Source organism: Mercenaria mercenaria, unplaced genomic scaffold (assembly GCF_021730395.1).
Source record: "Mercenaria mercenaria strain notata unplaced genomic scaffold, MADL_Memer_1 contig_3931, whole genome shotgun sequence".
Lineage (NCBI taxonomy): Eukaryota > Metazoa > Mollusca > Bivalvia > Venerida > Veneridae > Mercenaria > Mercenaria mercenaria.
The window spans coordinates 16126-33054 of record NW_026462119.1 but is presented as its reverse complement, the minus strand read 5'-3'; the positions used below and the strand labels follow the sequence as shown (position 1 = coordinate 33054).

Genomic DNA, 16929 nt, shown 5'->3' with positions numbered 1-16929 from the left:
GCCCAATTTTTAACGCCAATTAAGCTATTATCTAATGCATTTTGATATATTTGCCTTAGTATAACATTATCAGTTTGTAATATCTTAAACCAGTACTTGACAATTTGTACATACCTATTAACATAGAGTGGGTATCTACCTAATTCACCATAAACAGCAGCATTGCTTGCACTTTGTTTCACACCTAACAGTATTTTACAAAACTGAAGGTGAACTCTTTCCAGATCCTTTGACTTTGTAAAACCCCACACTGGACAAGCATAGTTCAATTTTGAACCAACAAATGAATCAAACGACTGAAGTGCTACATGCGGATCTAAATGAAATTTATTCATATGACTTAGTAAAACGTTCATAGCTTTTAAACCTTTTCCTACCAAGCATTGGTTATTAAGGACGAAAGATCCTGTGTAATTAAAAACTACTCCTAAGTAATTAAAGTCATTTACAACTTCAATAGGGTCACCATTATAAAATCATTTTTCATTCGGTTTGACGGGCCCCCTTTTACGAAATACAACTATTTTTGTTTCTGCTGTATTAACTTCAAGACCCCACCTATTACAATATTCATATAATGTATTTAAAGAGTGTTGCAAGTCTTCCTGGGATTTGCCAACGATTACTATATCATCCGCAAATAGTAAAATAACAATACACAATTCATAAATAGTGAGACCACAATCTGATCTATTTTGTAAAAACAATTCAAGATCTTCTAAAAATAAGGCGAACAGCGCCGGCGAATTATTTTGCCCTTGTCTTAAACCAATTGATATATTGAAAAAGTCTGAATAAGTATTATAATGTTTAACAGAAGACTTCACAACTGAATACATGGCTTTAAATATATTAAGTATCTTTCCATCAAGTCCCATATTAAATAGTTTGAACCAGAGGGCGTTTCTATACACAGAATCAAATGCCTTTTTAAGATCAATAAAAGCACACGGAAGTCTATATTTTTCTGATAACATTTGCACAATTAAATTGTGTAAAACAAAAATTGCATCCACTGTGCTGCATCCCTTTCGAAAACCAAACTGTGCATCTGACAGAAAATTGTTGTCGTCAAACCATTTTTCTACTCTTGATGTAAGAATACTTGTAAATAATTTTCCAAGATTGCTAATTAGTGTGATACCTCGTGTTCTGGGACTTGGATCAACTCAGTGACTAAACGAGAGATGCGCCTTTACTCTTTTATTTCTCTAGTTATAGCGATTCTCTGCAAATACAAACATACAAACAATATTCATACAACGCTCACCAATTATACATATACTCATATAAACAACTGATGTACTTTTGAACATACTTCACATCAACAAAGCTTGCACTATCCAATCATTCAGAAAATTAAATTTAACGTCTATATATTCATTTTATGCTATTTAACAAATTCGATATCATAACTTCGAGTTCAATAATTACGCTTTGAATAAATAATTGACTAAACAGTATTTAGTTACCGAATTTGGTCTCTTTCTCATCAAGTCTCATCAGAATAATTTATGTCCACAGTTAACGTTCAGTTCAGTTAACATTTCAAAGTCTGGGCGGAAGTATAAACAACTATGACGTTGACGTCAATGAACGCCGCAAATTATTAGAAACTACATTTATGTTTCTAACATCTCGGTAATTATTAACATTTCTATTATCTCCCTTTTTATGTAGAGGAACAATAAAACCTTGTGTCCAAAGTTCAGGAAAATGTCCTGAATCAAAAACAATGTTGAATAAATCTGTAATATGTCCTACTAATATATCAATAGACTCAATGAAATATTCATTTAACAATTTATCACTAGGAGAAGAAGCTTTATTACGATTTAGGCGACGGACTGCTGCTCGCACCTCCTCATTTGTAATTTGCATATTTAATTCTTCAAAAGTAGGGGTTTCTGTATTAAAATCACCATTTTCGTTAAATGATTCTACCTCATCAATCACAGCTGATTTAATATTGTCAAACATTTCAGAAAAATATTTTTGAAATTCTTCACACGAAATATCACCACCAGTCTGATGTTTTTGTTTTTTAAAATGACGCCAAAACTCACATGGCTTACATTTTTTTAAGTTTGCAAGTTCTTGCGATTTCTTGCTCGCTTCTTTCTTTTCAAAATCATTTTATACGATTTCTTAGACTCACACAACGAGACTCTATTTTTAATTGTTTTGTTTCCATTAAAAATATGCAACTTCTCCTTATAAAACTGTTTCGCCTCAAAACATTCATTATCAAACCAGGAGTTGTCATAATTTTTCAGACTGCGTTTGCTGGTTCTTTTTTTTTTTTTTTTTTTTTTTTTTTTATTGAAAAGTGGATCTGCTGCATCACAGATTAACTGAGAAAAATTTAAAACCAAATCATCAATAGATCGATTTACTTGAACATTATTTATAACAACGTTTAAAATGTTCTTAAAATCATTTAATTGTCCCAACAGTGCTCTTCTAAATAAACTTCTATAATCATCATTCCATTTATAATACAGCTGCGATTTTTTGTTTAAATCGCCGTAAGGCGGCGGATTAACACCAAACACGGAAAATTGTAATGAAGCATGGTCACTAAAAATGTCAAATTGGTTTACCATAAAAGACTGTACCATACTGAAGTCATTTTCTTTTAGCAACAAATAATCTATTGTACTACATGACTGCCGGCTAAAATAAGTATAAGCTCCAGTTGAGAAATCGTCACCCAATCGACAGTTGGCTAATCTTAATGATGTAGCCTTACAAACATCTAATAATCTCAAACCACGAGCGTGACATAAATTATCACTTGAGGTTCTGCATAGGGGTATATCGGGTAAATAATCATCACTGTCAATATCAACAATATTTGTGTCACAATTTATACTATCAGATTTATTACCCTCACGGCAGTTCCAGTCTCCTGCCAGTAAGACACTACCTAATTGCTCATAGTGAGAAACATCTTGCTCAAGCAAGTTGAATAAATCAGCATCGATTATATTTGCAGCTGGGGAGTCGTCTCCCCACATATATACACCGGCTAAAAATATATCTTTTGTAAAACTGAAAAAATCTTTATCAAGTTTAAGCCATATTATTGTATCAAAATGATTTTTTATAACAGAAACACCTAACTTGACATCGTTTTTAATGTATACTTCTATGCCCCCACTATTTCGTTTGGCCTTCCTGTGTTTGAATTTTCGGTAAAAATTGTAACATGAAAAATTATCTAAATTAAGTTTAGAGTCTTTGTTCGTCCACGTTTCAGATAAAATAATAATTTGATTTGCCGTAAGTTTATCAATAAATTCAGGATCATTAAACTTTCTTTCTGTTAGCCCGTTACAGTTCCATACTAAAATGTTTGGTCCATTCCCCGGTATTTCCTAATCATCATTCACCGGTTTGCCATCGATAAACAACGTGTCGTAGGAAATCCACGCTGTTTGGTTCTTCCCTCTTGCTGCACGTAATTTTGGCAGTAATCTACGGCGCTTCGCTACGACCTCAGGTTGAAACTGCTCATGTATAAAGAAGTTAGTACCATCGAGCTTTGAGTGTTGTTTCCTAACAACCTCTCGATCTTTGAAATATGCAAATTTACATACTATCTTTCTATTCAGTTGCTTTGATGGGTCTCTAGATTGATTACCCATTCTATGAACTCTCTCTATTCTTAGGGAATCCACAAAATCTTGAGCTAGCTCCAGTTTCTCTACCATGTGTTTGCCTAATTTAGATTCTGTGTCAGACGGCTTCTCACTCGGCGATTCAGAAATCCCACCAAAAATAAGATTATTTCTCATTGCTTGTGAGCGTAAGAAAGATAGGTCTTCTTTTAATTTGTGGTCGCATTGGCAGAATCAATCATGTCCAGCATGATAAGGGTTAATCCCTTGCACATACAATCATGTTAACAAAATGCACGATATATAAAACACAAAATGATCATGAAAATAATAAAAGAAAACATTTTGCAAAAATTATACGCAAGTACTTATTGCTTCTAGGGGCATAAGGCAGAGACCAACAACAGAAAAATCTTTTAATAGCATTCATCAAACTCATAACAACACTGATTAGACTTTTGTAAAGTATTTTTGCAACAATACTGTAATTAAATGCAATTTTCGTTTTCGTATTTAGTCAAGTTTTATTCTTTTTTCTAAACTTCATAAACAGATATGCGTGTATATATACATCCAAACGTATCAGTCTCTCCAGAAAGCTTTTTCTACTTTTGCTAAACATTTTTTAATAATATAAATTATAAAGCGAAGTTGTCTACAAAGCAATTCACTTGAGGAGAGAGGTAATCAAAAACAAAAGCTATGATAGTATTGTCAAATATTTTGGATATCACTTTTTACTTTAAATGACTTTTCTTATCGATGACGGTTTTGATTTACAAGAAAACGACAAGCACCTTCCTTATTTGCTCTTCCCAAGTCGAAATACCGAAGAAGGTATTGAACCCTGACTTTAAGGCATATTGTTCAATCAGTACGCGGCCTGAAGACTCAGTTGTTAAAAACAGAATTATTGGAGAGATATTAGTCACAATTATGAAAAGTTAATATCCGTTTTAATATTCAGCTGGGCTAGAAATCGCATTGTACAGACTACAGCATCAGCTAATGTTAAATGTAGTCTCCGCCAATTGGTGCTACCGGTTCGGATAGCTGTCAACATCAATAATTTTAGCTTTTGTTATTAATGAAGAGGAGATGACAGGCGCTCTACATGAAGAATTATATACAATAGAATATTAAGTTCAGCAATAAGAGTCAAAATGAAGACAAAACAATACCCTTGATTTTTAAAAAGACATTGAATTATATGATAAAAGTTTTTATATTTCTCTAAACAAGAAGTTGTTTATAATGTAATTATGTTTTATTTTACGTATGCATTTCGTAGTCTATAACAATGACGAATAGCTGAATATTTTGTATAAATCTTTGCAGATATATTTGAATGAGATTGTGTCATGTAAACTGGCTTGCTCACTACGACGTATCTATATTTAGTTTACCGTTGCGTATATGTCCAAGTCCCTTGATGTGCCGGTAGATTTATCCACGTAATATGTAATTATCTTAATGTCAGTAATGTCAAATAATTTTGGCATTTAACAAACGAACATAGATTCAAAATTTGCAATAAAAAGGCAAGATAATTGGTCGAAGTTTATATCTAGAAAATAGCATAAACCTGGCAATAATGATCTCCCGTATAAAAGGAATAATATATTATTGAATAAAACAAACATTATATTTCATTTTTATTTAAACTACACCATTAAAATATTTACATAAACATATGAAATAATGAAACAATTTATCACATTTATTACACGCTTGTACTTTATAATCTAATGATATAACCTCTTCAATTGTGATATACCTGTTATCTGGAATGACCTTACCTAATTATGCTTACTTTTAGTGTTATCATAATTATCGGTCATGTGTTACATTAAATTTTGTTTTATCAGGAGCAGCAACAGGTAAGAATATGAACTTACTTGATTTATTTTGTTTTTAGTCTTCTACTTCATGTCGGTGGTGGTGAACTTTGGCCAAATCAGAGCCTACATTCGGTTTAGTACGGTGTTCCGTTTGGACAATCGTGACTTTTTATTTAATACTAAAACGCGATGCACGATGGTACGATGACGAAAACGCGATGGCGCGATGGCACGATGATGAAACAACGATGGTACCAAGGATGAAAACGCGATGGCACGATGACGAAATCGCGATGGTACGGTGGTGAAATGTCGATGTAATATCGCGTTTTCATCATCGTACCATCGCGTTTTCACCATCGTATCATCGTACCATCGCGTTTTCATCATCGTACCATCGCGTTTTCACCATCGTGTCATCGCGTTTTCATCATCGTACCATCGCATTTTCACCATCGTACCATCGCCTTCCGGTGGTCATGCGCAGTGGTACAGTATATGTGTCAGTAAAATATAGGCTTAATACATTCTCACTTTCACATTACATTATGTACCTTCTACATCCTAACAAGAATAAGCTGAGTTTGAATTATACCATGTGACTATTACACCCAGCTTTTTATTTAGTGTCATGCATACATAAAATACAAAGGACGTGGCCTTGAAGACTTACAGTTTTAATGAACTGAGCACTGAACATTTTGTAAAACATTTTGCAAAACAGCTGAATTTAAATGGTAAATTTCTTTTCACAAAGAAACATTGAGATACATTCATCTATTGTTGACAAAAACACAAGTGTACAGGACTACACATTTCTAATCGGAAGGCGATGGTACGATGGTGAAAACGCGATGGTAGGATGGTGAAACCACGATGGTATGATGATGATAACGCGATGGCACTATGGTGAAAACGCGATGGTACGATGGTGAAAACACGATGGTACGATGGTGAAAACGCGATGGTACGATGGTGAAACCACGATGGTACGATGGTGATTACGCGATGGCACGATGGTGAAAACGCGATAGTACGATGGTGAAAACGCGATGGTACGATGGTACGATGATTAAAACGCGATGGCACGATGATGAAAATGCGATATTACATCGACATTTCACCATCGTACCATCGCGATTTCATCATCGTGCCATCGCGTTTTCACCATCGTACCATCGTTGTTTCATCATCGTGTCATCGCGCCATCGTGTTTTCGTCATCGTACCATCGTGCATCGCGGTTTAGTATTAAATAAAATGTCACGATCGTCCAAACGAACACCGTAGTTTAGATACTGCCGATATTATAGCAATAAAATTGAAGACAAACCATTAAGAGCATTTGATGAAATCTTTATAATGATATCCTTTCGTTTTTCTGTTCATATATTAGCAAAGGTGCTCACGGTGAGCTTTCCAATTGCATGTTTTCCATCGTCGGCCGTTATGCCGACACGTCATATTGTCAACAACTTGACTGATGACAATTCATCCCCAGCGTTTATTTTTCAACTGGCATATCATAGTAGGTTGTCCCCCTTGAAAGTAACCCGATAATCAAGTGATGAAACTTTGAACAATAGATTATATAGGAAAACTATTTTGAATGGTTAATTTCAAACATTTTGTTACATTTGTCAATGTTTTAGCATATATGACATTCTTCAATTTGATATTGATTTGTTTATTCTAACTGAATATATTCTTGCTTCCAAATTTGTTATAACATCACTATCACTTACATTGAGCATATAGTGAAAATCGATTAAATTTACAATATCTTTCACTTTAGGGGCAAATAAATCTTGTTTTTGTTCTAAATACGACAACGTATTAGCACATACTTTAGTATGTAGATATTCTTGACTTTATGAACATTATGATAACATGTTTACAACTGTAAAGGGGTAAAGGCTTCTTGCTTCTATTTAATGTCAAAGTTAACCAAGAAACTAAAAACAGATGCTTTATACAACACTTACGCAGTGTTTATTAACAGAACTACAACAGCTGATAATTCAAGCCAGGGATATGAAATGATAACGCTCATCATAACGGGGAAAGGGGCGACATAACAGAACGGAACAGAACAGAACAGAACACAGCTTTTATTTCCTCCAGCTTTTTTAGGAAAATACGACCATGGGCTTTAGGAACAATATGAATAATCATGCATAAGTTCAGACCAAAGCTCATATATTTTTAGAGTATTTGACGATAGGAGAAAAAATGTCAGTAAGAGTCAGATTTTGGAAAGTGTGCTATCTTATTCGCAATTTCGGCGAACAGTTATGAGTGGGGAGCGGAATTGGTACATTTAAATAATAAAAGATACAACGTGAATTCCACAGATGTTCAAACCAGAGAAAAATAACAAACAAGCAAAATCATGCCTATTTTAGTTAGGAAAAAGATAAGATTGAAAAAAGAAATAAAATATAAAACGTTTTAAATAGTATGCTTTTCACGACTGTGTACAGTACGATTATCTAAACCTTTATGCGACATTTATTTTTTCTCACGGTTTTGTTCGTAAAAACAATGCAAAACAGACACCATTATAGCTCAGGTAAATTTTATTTCAATATTAAACTGTAAAATCAGTGAAAACAGGGAAGCACTCAAGATCTGGGTTTTTTTTTGTTGGTTTTTTTTGTCAAACTTTCACACTATTAGATAGATCTAAGTAGACAGAATGAATCAGAACTATTTTTATAATTTAACGACAATTTCTGAAGGTTTATGATGATAATTATATACCAATAGATTTATTAATTGAAACGTTTTTTTGTTTCTTTCCTTTTTTATTCAAAACCTTGCAGTTTACTGCTATATGGCAATAAAAAGAATAAAGCCCGGGTACAACAGTCCAGGTAAATCTGGTAATCAGTCAAATGCGTGTGAATGTTTTACTAAGATGCCGGTTTAATCTTTTATTTTCATATTGCTCGAAATTTGAAAATATGTCAGATACTGTATAATACATTGTATTGCTAAAATTATAATATTATCCTCTTTCATGTTTTGAATAAGAAAACCTCTTGACATGTGATGTATCCTTTTGTTTTGAAATTTAAAATTCCGCCATAAAGAGACGGCCAAATATTTCGAAAAGAAAAAAAACAACGTGTAATGTAAGCTCCTCCTTGAATAAACGAGACTACTAGTAATTTAAAGACATGTATTCCTATTTCGTTTGCATGCTCTTCTCTTTATGTTTAATAAACAAAGGGCAGTAATTAATTTTAAATCATCCGACCAGAACATGAACACCTCTATATTTTCTGCCCGAGTTTCTTAAAAGGTTGTCAGAATATTTGTCTCAATAAAGTCTAGGTAAATTGGATACTCAGTTAATCTATGGTAACATCTCGGTCAGGTGAGCGATATGAGGCCTTCATGGCCCTCTTGTTACTTGATTGTGACTCACTCTGAGATGTTTGAATACAAAAGTTGTATAATTTGAGTGCGTTTCTTGAATATCACGCGTGCTATGAAGTCACATTAATCATGACAGCATGAAAGGACTAGTCCTGTGTAAAAATTACTATGTTCAAAATAGCTTAAAATTGTGTGCATGCAATTTAAATTGACATTTCTAGCATCAAAAAGTGAATTGCACGACTGAGTAGATGTGTTTCCGTCTTGTTCTTTCCTTTGTTTTTAGATACGTACTAAATCGAGAGTGAGAATACTTTATTTTTTCTTCAGCATTTATGTTCAGTATCTCTGTTGTTAGACAAAAGTCATAAAGACCGCGAGAGTATGGCTGCGGGTAACAAAGACGACAAGAAGGCAAAGGTTTAGTAAGTGTACTATAGTATACCATTTTTACACAACTGGAACTGAAATTTAATAAAACTGATTTATATCGAACCAGCTTTTCAAAAAGAACTATTCTGCAAACTTATAGTACTGTTAGTTCATTACAGTTATCCCATGGAAACCCATTCCTTTCTATCAATACCTTAAAACAGGCAGAGATAAAAGCTGTGTTATAATATTTAGGAAATGCTGTACAGGAGAAAACGAGCGACTGGTGCCAGAAACAAATTTTCAAAAATGTTAAATAATAAATGCAGACATATTTATTAATCAAATGAAACTCTAAAGTGGGCATACTTCACCCTGTCTAATTACACGTTGCACGTACAATTGTTTACAGATAGTAAAATCTAGTGGTTCGTTTCTGATAGGTCGTGCTGTCGTTTCAGCGCCACCACCAGAACGAAAACACGACAGCACGATAAATCAATATTGTCGTTTTATAATGTCGCTGTCCCTGTCAACCGTGACGACTGCAAGAAGACTTGACAAAAATAGGACGACGACACGACAATTCGTTCTGTTGTGTCGGTGCCCTATTTTGTTGTGTCCACGTGCTTGCGGGGCGTCATGCGAAAATGCATTGACAAGACAAGTAGTATTCTGTCGTGTTTCGGTCTGTCGTGGTGGCGTGGTGCCACTCGACAAAACGAGGGCTAGACCAGTTACTTCCGGTTTTGGCAGTGCGGAACTTTGTCCAACGCATCGATAAATAATTAGCCCTTCTGTGCATACCATTCCTAAGGACATGCCGGATGATCCGGAATCCCTAAGTCCGTTTGCGTTGCATATTGATATTAATTATATGACATGATAATGTATGTTAAGTTGTTAAGCAAATTGTGTGCATGTTCTCAACCAAGAGTGTTAATGAATAATTGTCCGTTATCATCTTTTACAGGCTTATATCTATAGAAGTCATAGAAGCCGAATTTAACAGGTATTGATATTACACGCTCTTTCTTCATAGCTTCACAATCATTCATTTTTAAAGGATTCTGAACGCTTGAGAATATAAACATAAAAATAAATGGGAACATATTTTAAAGTTATCTTTTCGTTTTAAGAAGAGTTGCAAATGATTTCAATTCAACTAAGCCCGGGGATCAAGGATGAGCAATCCAGAACTTGTACCGTTTATTGTTTATGCGTCCGTAGCTCTGCACTTTCTTCGACAAAGCTTGCGCTTGTGGTAGGATTTCAAACGATTAGGTAAAATTCTCATTACATGGTTTACTTATTTCATTATGACATGTATATTTGCCATATACCTTGAAGACTTTTGCATACATTTAAACCAGTTTAAATCATCAAATAACACCGATAAAAACTAATCTGAACATGTCATGGTATTTAAATGTTACAAATAATTTCCCATAAAATTCATCGTTTAAAATAATACTTAAAATACATTCCATACATGTTTAAACCAAGGACGGGTAAATGTTACAGGTCAACACGACCTTCTGTATATTTTCTCATTTTTGTATTACAGTTTTGCCGCAAAGTTAAAGAATGAGTTGCAGAAAGCACACACAAGGTAAGATTAACATTCATTACCCCTGACTTGATTTATTGATTTATTTACTTGCTAAGTAGAACAGCTTTTCCATCGTATATAAAAGAAATGTATTAGAATTTGAAGAAACCCGGATTTTTCAAACAGTATCCTATAATACATGTACTTCTGATTGTAATGAAAATTCTCACAGTCCTATTTGCTATCAATGTGTCAAAGACTGATGTATATGTTCGTGCACTTAATTTTGAGTAATTTGCCATTTATAAAACTGAATTGATTTTTGACATTCTTTTATAAACAGGTTTTATTGTATTTTGTATTCGTACTTAACGTAAGAGTTCTTTCTATTGCATCATTATTCTTGTTTATTTTTGCCATTAATTATCGATTTGGTTTACCTGTCCGTAGGCCGGGCACGTCTTTTATTCTAGGGTTTCCGGATAATTGACGTGGAGGTTATGACCTCAAGTGTAGCAAATATGCAAAAACACCTTATCAATAACATCTTATATCTATTAAAACATTTGAGTCCAAAGTAGTAGGGAATCGATCATACCGATATCGTCGAAAATCAGGATCGATCCCTCTACGGTAACATGCCATATATACTGAATGAAATATACTATCGAAAATGTGGTCTTCCTGCACGTGCATAGAGCGTCTGACTTTTTGAAAGAATACGGTTTTTCCTTGTGCCAAATAAGCGACCACATACCTTGCCAGAACCGTAACGTCTTGCACATCAGTACAAATATGGGCAGTATCGTTTATTCCAAAATCTACCTATAAATTGATAGAAACGCATATTTCTAGGCAAGCTGAAGGAATGTAACGTTTCCCGATTGAGGTATGCCTTATTTTATATTATCAATGAATTTTATGTATTATTTTTGAAGGGTAAATGATGTAGAAAAAGAGTTATCAGCCAAGGAAGATGACTTCTCCAGCACTTTGAAACAAAACGAAGACAGGTAATGTTTTTTCGTTACAGATATTTGCAAAAGAACAGTCATGAACATGATTGACGAAACATAAACGGTCATTACTGTAAGAAACGTTTTGCTGCGAACATTCTCGTTCTTTTGATAATGTCTGTTCTGAACAGTTTACAGAGTTAAATAAGCAGTGCATACACCAAATACACTTCAAGTAAAAGTCATGGCAGACATATAGGTCGAAGAAGATAGTCAAAAGTAGAGCCGAGTCAAATGTACGAGGGAGAGGAGACGAGGTCAAATATATCAAGCTTATTATAAAATATGCACTTAGGGGAAACGTTCTACATGCATAAAACACATCGTGTGCAGCAATTAAGGTTGGGTTTGTATGTATGCAAACCACATAAATACATATATATATATAAGTCCATTTGTGTTTAATATCTTTAATTACGAGTGTGAAATGTTAGGATGGCCATTGTATGATAGAGTAGGATAAATATAGTAGGAGGAGTGGATCAAATATCACAGTATCAAACTGTTCCAATCCTACCATGCAAATATCAATATCCCATCGTCCTACTATCACATCGTTCTAACGTCGCCCTTCGTCACCAAATAACGAAATTCGGTCACTCACATTGTGTATTTGTTTGTGATGTCAGCCATGTTTTGATAATATCCTGATAATTACCGTCGTCCAACTATCAAAGCGCAGTGGAATGTGGTAGTAAGGTAGGAGGAAGTGGTAGTAAGATAGGATGTATGATGACGATATAAGGATTGCGATAGTAGGTTAACAGGATAGTGGTAAATACGAGTGTACGGTGAATATTGTAGATGGCATTACTACACACTGGATAACCGGCTATCCTGACGCCCGCTGGAAATGTAACCCAGCTGGAAATGTAACCCAGCTGGAAATCGGTAGGTAAAGTTTTTCATTTAATTCTGATAAAACGAAGACAATTATTGCAAATCAACTTGACAGTTTTGTCAAGGAATGAACATGGCTTACATTTACAACTTCTGGACCACAAACGATCGTTATGTTTTTAGATATTCGCTAACAATTTCTTCTGAACAATCGAGCAAAAAAAACAAAGTTTAACGGATGTGTCCTTTCGGAACACCTGTGTGAAGTTTCTTGGTTCTACGTTATTCCTGAAAAAATATATTAGCCGTTAAAAGGACATGGTCGAAAAAAACAGACTGTCGAAAACGGCCGCTGTATTTGCAATAGGCAGTCGTTGAAGTCAGCTGTCGGCTATCGAGAATACAGCTGTATAAAAGTAAAAAGCTGTCGTGTAGACATGTTTCTATGCCCCGTAGTGTCTCTTCTTCATGTATATTTTGTATCTGTTTAATCTACCTGTGGTTTTGCGATTTCTTTCGTCTTTCATTTGTGTAAAATGTGTATACTTGCAGTCGGTAAGCAGTTTATGTAATATTATACTTATGTATGGTCCTCATTGCAATGTCGAGTAATTCTGGTTGATTTCATTACCATTGTCCTTTTGGTTTAGGGTCTAAAAGTTGCTTAATTTCTTTCGTCCGTTCGTCCGTCCGCAGTGACTTGTCCGGGCTGTGATTCTACATGCATGAACTGATTTTTAAGCATTGATTTTTAACGTTCAAACAAATGTTACCAATGATACAAGCATATGTGAGGCCCAATCACGAATGACCACCTCCAGTGTCAGTATCACAAAAAAATCTTTATCACAGAGCTTATATTTAAGTATTTTATGCCGTACTTGCAATTTCTACATACATAGACCAATTTTCAAATACATTCATGTTTTCCGTAGGTTTATAAAGCAACATTTTTTGTCCGGCGTATGGCTTTATTATTCCTCGAGATATTTTGAAATATGTTACACAAATGTTATTAAAACTACAGCCAAATGATCTTAGACATGCAAGAGTCATTACCCTTGCTTGAACATTAAGGTCGCACATTCGGGTCCGGTCTCTAAAGCATTTATTTTTTATACAAAAAGACATAATGTTTGTGAAACAATGCACAATACCTAGCGATGTACGAAATAACAGTGTAAGATCTTGTTGACAGAAAGAGCAAATGCGTGAACTGCACAAAAGGGGAGTAACTCTTGTGACATAAAGTCTGGGATCCGGGATCGTAAGCAAGCAAAGAAGAGTTCCAATCTACCTTGTTACATGTTGATTAAAGCTACATGTGACCGGCATGTTAAGAAATAACTGGTTTGATAAATAAACACTATTCTTTAAAACAGTCATGTGGGGCCTCCGTGGCCGAGTGGTTAAGGTCGCTGACTTCAAATCACTTGCCCCTCATCGATGTGGGTTCGAGCCTCACTCGGGGCTTTGAATCCTTCATGTGAGGAAGCCATCCAGCTGGCTTACGGAAGATCGGTGGTTCTACCCAGGTGTTCGCTCGTGATGAAATAATGCACGGAGGGGCACCTGGGGTCTTCCTCCACCATTAAAGCTGGAAAGTCGCCATAAGACCTAAAATGTGTCAGTGCGACGTTAAACCCAACCAAAAAAAACAAACAAAAAAAAAACAGTCATGTGAGATTTTGCTTATTTAGATTTGAAACAATCGTTTACAACCGTTTGCCTGTATACATCAACAACTTGCAGTTATAGACCATGAATAAACTGCCATTTGTTGAAAAGGTACTTATGAATAAAACAAAATAGAAGATTAACATAAGGAGCAATTAAATAATTATGTATGAGCAAATAAGATTATACACGTATCTAGCACTGCACTAGGAACACTTTTCAAAACAAGAAAGGGCATTTGAGATTTATTAAAGATACTGATTTCTTCAAACGAAATTCAAAATACTGACGACCAGAAGCAATCATTTGCACTTGCGAAACCCGAGGTGGAATTACATTCTGTAGTAGCCCGGAGGCACCTGCAGCTGGCAAAGTGGCAATAGTACTGTTTTGTTCGGTGTAACTGCAAAAAACTATATGGTTGGCTTTTGCATGGCGGAAAAATGGCAAGAACGCATGTACTAGGTTAAAATCCAGCCCGGGTGTGAAGGAATATAGTCATAAAGCCTCTTGAAATGAAAGTAACGTTTTATAAAATAATTATGTTTCCGCCAAATCACTGCCAGTAATACTTTCTACATACTAAAGTATTCAAAATCATCGGAGTTAATGGATAGTCTATAAATGTTAACATCCGAGTTCAGCGACAGCACTAGCGGCCGTTTTCGACAGTTCTGTTTTTCGACCATGCCTGTTTAACGGCTAATATATTTTTTCATGAATAAAGTAGAATCCAGAAACTTCACACAGGTGTTCCGTAAGGACACATCCGTGAAACAAGATGATAAATGTTTTCACACGTTATTCATAAATAAACCAATTAGCGCAAAACTTTTGAGATTTGCTCGATTTTTCAAACTGAAGGAATTGTTAGCGAATATCTAAAAACACAACGATCGTTTTTTGGCCCAGAAATTGTAAATGTAAGCCATGTTCATTCCTTGACAAAACTGTCAAGTTGATTTGCAATAATTGTCTTCGTTGTATTAGAATTAAATAAAAAACTTTACCTACCGATTTACAGCTGGGTTACATTTCCAGCTGCGTTACATTTCCAGCGGGCGTCAGGATAGCTGGTTATCCAGTGTGTACTAGGATGGTATGATAACACGAAGGCAAATTTTCGTTATAGCGTTCTGTAATCGCTATCTTACCATCTGACTATAGCTATCATATCCTAGCAAGCCTGCTTTCGCCGTCCCACTATCGTATCATTTCACTTTGATAACTGGGCGATGCGCGATGGTAGGATATGAAGAAACCATAATCCTTAGATAAAAGTTTTATAAATAGTTTTAATTTTGATGAGGATAATATTTCTTTAAATGCGTACCTAAATTTAAGTTGTTAAAATTATTCAAATGGTGAAAAAATAGTATCTTATATTTCTTTTAGAAAAATCTATATAAAATTTTATTATTATGTATAGTATGTAACGTGTCTTGACAAAATATGGCACATTGCTTCGCGTTATATCATTTGTATATATGTGTTTTGTTCTACAAATTGAGTTTATGTTTCTAGGTACAATTCTCTGTCACTTAAAATGATGAAATTACAGGAAGAAAACATCGAACAGAAAAACAAGACCAAACTGTCAGAAAAAAGTCATTCCAGGTAGGTACCATATTTTAATATTCCCTGCGTCAATAAGTGAATAGAATATTTGTTTTAAATTTACTACTATTGTTGTATGTCAGCCTGTTTGTTTGTCTTTATTTACCTTGTCTATGCTTCTTCAGACAGCATTGTACTGACACTTCACAGGTAAGACTGGTTTGAAGCCTAGTCGGGCAAGTCCCCTCCAATTAGTGTATGCTGAGCTATGGCCTTTCGAAGTTACTTTGTAATAACCCGCACTACTTCTCCTATAGTATCCGCGGAATTTAAAAATAAGAAGCTCCGTATGAATGACCAATAGCAAGCATATTACGCATATGATACAAGCTTTAGGGTACTGTTATATTAAAAATCTACATAGCCCTATTCAGAACTTTCAGCATGATAATACTCACTTCCCTAATTATGACTATGCAACGTATGAAACTAATTAAAAATGTTTGAAATGCTTTCGCTTTTCAAATTTTACCATTGATTTACTTTGAATAGATCAAAAAGAATCAGTGTGCTGTTTACCAAGGCTTAATTTCTTAATTTGACAATATAATATAAACACTTTAATCATATTGTCACTTTAGTTTGATGACATTATCTCGCTTCAGTAAGTAGGCTACAATCATCCTTTGTTTCAGTGAACGCTGTTATCTTATGAACATGAATGAAGAAAACAAAAAGCACATTGAAAGCCTAAATGATCTTATTAAATCGATGAACATGGAAATTAAAAAGCTTAAATGTGAACATAGCAAAGAAACTGAACAGCTTAAGTTTGACTTAAATGAGGCCAAGCATTCCCTCACATGCAAGTTCAATGAAGACAAGATTCGAGAAACTGAAATTGGATATAAAATTAATCAAATGGAAGAAGAGAATCTTAAATATTGTGAAATCGTAAAGGACTTGAATGCTGAGATCAAAACCCTAAAATCAGAAGCGGAGCAACTCCAGTCACGGTATGTATTACAGTTTATAAGACCTTGTTTTTTAATGATTTTAATTATCAGT

The 16929-nt window shown here is 34.6% G+C and overlaps 1 long non-coding RNA gene across 1 annotated transcript; it reads left to right on the top strand.

Moving 5' to 3' along the window:
- Nucleotides 1-9174: 9174 nt before the first annotated feature.
- LOC128553543 (uncharacterized) lies at nucleotides 9175-16684 on the top strand. The gene is made up of 6 exons (XR_008369367.1): nucleotides 9175-9272; nucleotides 10193-10231; nucleotides 10787-10831; nucleotides 11710-11784; nucleotides 15829-15921; nucleotides 16557-16684. It is a non-coding gene; the product is annotated as an uncharacterized LOC128553543 (long non-coding RNA).
- The last annotated feature ends 245 nt before the right edge of the window (nucleotides 16685-16929 follow it).